Below are 3,663 nucleotides of genomic sequence, written 5' to 3'. Positions count from 1 at the left end.
AAGGTTATAGCTTTGTCTTCTTCCTGAATTTTAACTTCCATATATGATAATTGGCATATAAGTGTATTAAAAATATTTAAATGTTCTGCAACTTTTGTACCCTCCTTCATCCGTAGACTGTACAATTGTCTTTTCAAATAAATTCTATTGGTTAACGATTTTGTCATATATAGTTTTTCTAGTTTTTCCCATAAACTTGCAATTGTACTCTCTTCAACAATGTTGAAGAGAAATTCATCCGCCAGGCATAACCTGATGGTACTGAGAGCTCGGGCATCCAAGTCCTCCCAGTCCAAATATGTCATGCTAGCAGGTTTCTTACTCACCCTGTCTAATGCTTTGTGCAACCCTTGTTGCACCAGCAAATCCCTAACTTTCAGTTTCCATAGAGCAAAGTTGTTCTTGCCGGTGAATTTCTCCACCTCGAACTTTGCATTTGTCATCTTGGCCATTTCTTTCCTCCTAGGGTTTCAGTATTTCAACTAGGGTTTCTTAAAAAAATATTGATTTGTCTTCTTCCAACAAGGGTTTTCAATTTTTTCTACTCCAAAAAAAATTCAAAATTTTGTTCCTTTCCAAAAAAAAAATTCTTTTAAATTGACTGAAAAAATCTACAACAGTTTTCTAGAAGAATTCCCTTTAATTTCAGTTTCCTGGACAAAAAACCTCCGTTCTTCAATGAAACCCTTTTCTAGGAAAAAAATCACAAATTCCCCCCCTTTTTTTAATTTACTTCACAAATTCATAAAATACTTCAAACCCTGAGATTGCCTCAAATACATAGAAATTTATGTATTTATGTTTTTTTCTTTAAAAAACCTTCAGACCATATGCTCAACAGAATTCAAAAAATGATAAATCGCTTTCGAATCTGTCTGCTCAAAAAACCAAAATTCAAAATATTATAAAGATAATTCTAATTTTTCTTCAACTTACAGATTCAACAATCAATCGATTTCTCCTCTGGCCACCGACAATTTCTCCTCTGCAATGGACCGACAGTTCTCCTCTGCACCGGACCGACTGTTTCACCTTTGCAACAACCTCTGATTTCACCTCTACACCGGACTTCCGATTTCTGAATCAATTGTTGGTTCTTTTCGAGACAGGTTCGTTGGTGGTAGCTCCTCTTCAAGTGGCAATTCAAAAGAATTTGAGCGATCCTCTTCTCAGGCTATCTTCCTCACTTTCGGAGGCATCCCCTCTTAAAAAAAATAGGTGGTGTTCTTCAACATACATGGGATCGACGTGGGCTCCAATAAATTTTTTTGTAATCTGCTCTGTTAGGCAGTGGGCGTGGGGATGGGCATGGGCTCACTATTCCAAGCCCTGTTGATTAATCAACTATGGCTTTTCCAAGAATGCAAAAAATGGCTTCTGGCGTTTCTACGAATGCTCGTCTTTCTTATTGAGGGCTAAACTCAACTCAAAGCTCAAATACCATTTGTTTGACTGAGCGGTTCATTAAACTAGAAAGAAATGAAACTTAATAACTGATTTAGAAACAAAAACAATGACACAAGTAAACACAAGATTTTATGTGGTAAAACCTTGACAGTGTGTTAAGGAAACATCCACAAGGCAAGGGATTGGATCTTTATTAAATCAACAATGATTCTCCATGATACAATAGTTCAGGCATTCATTAGTTTTATAAGAGTGATCTAGATTTAAACAGGAACGCAAAAAATTACAGAGATAACCATAAATACAGAGATACAACAGAAATAATACTTCATTTCATTAATGTAAAATACTGAAATATGCTTACAAAAAGAAATGGAAATAAACCAGCTAGGGCGATGGTAGCTTATCTCTAAGAAGAGATGTGGCGGCTACATGCCTCTAAACTATCTTACAATGAGGCTTGAAGGCCTATTTATTATTGAGAAACAATGGAAAACCCTAAACATCTAAAAACCTAACCCTAGGAGATGAAGCGCCAAACTATGGGCCCTGTTTTGGGTAAATTGGTACATCAACTTCTCGAGGTCGTAACTTTGGCATACGATTTCTGTTTGATGCGCACAATACCTCGTTAGAAAGATATATTCGAGGACTACAAATTTGGGAAGAGAAATATTTATCAATGGACCCATGTTGCTCCTAGTTTTCCCAAAAAAAAGTCATTTAGGGCCTCAAAACGGCTTCGGAAGTTCAGGACCCGAAAAACTGCCAAAAATAGTAAATTGTGCTAGAAATAAGGAAACTGAAAAACTGAAAGAAACAATTGTGGGGGTCCAAGTGGGATAGGTGGGTGGCCACCAACATCCACCTGGATCAAAGAGCCTCCTCCGTTACATAACCGTTGTTTCATTATAAAACTAACTTGGCAGTAACTAATATAGTTTTACACATATTTACATAATTCGTTGCCAAATTTCAACAAACTTTTGTCATGCCTACTTTCTCTTTCAAACCTAGATATTTGAAGCTTCGAGACAAAATCCCAAGGCACACTTTTCATTCCTTGAATTTGACTTCCTTATGGTTCCACAACACTGCAAGTCCCCATGTGCTTCCCCTTTCATATAAGGCCATCACTTCACAAACCTTCTCGCATTTACCCCCTATGTCCTAGATTTTCTCCATAAATACCTCGCTTTCTTGCAAAATAACCAGGGCATGTTTCTTTGTGTTAATCCACTCTTTGAAGTATCTATGTTTCCCTTTGTTGTTAATCCCTATTATATTCCACGAATTGAGCTTCATTGAGAAGGGATTTGAGAAGAGGTAAATATCTCCAATAAGGCCATGACTTGACCTAAGTTTTTCAAATATTCACCTTCAATTTGTAGGGCTTCTCTCGAAGTTTTTATTCCTTTTCATTTTACCCCTTATACTAGGGGTTTTTTCCCTTTGTCCTTCACGCCTGACCTGAAATGACCACATACTAAAAATTGATGTAGAATTGATTAGCCATTAATGAGTTGAATGTTAACTGAAAGCATGGAAATCGAGGAAGATTGTTGGAGCAAAACACTTTATGATAACTGGTAAACCATAAGTAAGATGCAAAACATAAGTGACAATAGCGAAAACACAGATATACCAGACAACAAGATTGATTACAGAGTTCGTCCTTGATGGACTACGTCTCCGGGTCCGCTTTCAAGATGGGCTACTGTTTTTATTAGGAATGAGAAGGAATAAGTCGATTACACAGTGAATTAGATAGACTAAACTTGCACATAGGAAATTTTGACCTCTATCATCAGATAGCTCCCTACACCAGCTTTCTAACACCACTTATGGTTTCCAAATCTAACTCTGGATGCTCCCGAAACACTAAAAACAAAATCGCCTCTATCCCTCCAAAACCTACATACAAAAGATGAAAACCACTCTTCTTTTCTTCATGGACAAAATATTCCTTTTAAAGACCTCCAGGTTCATCAAGACCTCCCTAGCTAGTTTTGGGGATGCTTCAGCTGACTTTAGGCATTTGTTTGGTTCAGCCTAGTAGCATAGGGACACCTTAGGGTTTAGTCACAAGGTCACCAAATTAGTTTTTAAAACAAAATGAATGAAAAACCAAAGATAGACCTTGGTTAATCCTGAAACCGCAAGTGGTTAGGCAAACCGAGCAGAGGTGCTAATGGTCCATGTGACTGGCATTGTTTTCTGCAGTTTAAGTGCCCGCGGTTCTGCTGCCAACTAACG

The sequence above is a fragment of the Pinus tabuliformis genome, chromosome 1_2 (assembly GCF_031772625.1).
Source record: "Pinus tabuliformis cultivar Carrire ecotype Pingquan chromosome 1_2, CPIR1, whole genome shotgun sequence".
Lineage (NCBI taxonomy): Eukaryota > Viridiplantae > Streptophyta > Pinopsida > Pinales > Pinaceae > Pinus > Pinus tabuliformis.
The sequence above is the reverse complement of the archived record's forward strand: the minus strand, read 5'-3'. Positions refer to the sequence as shown.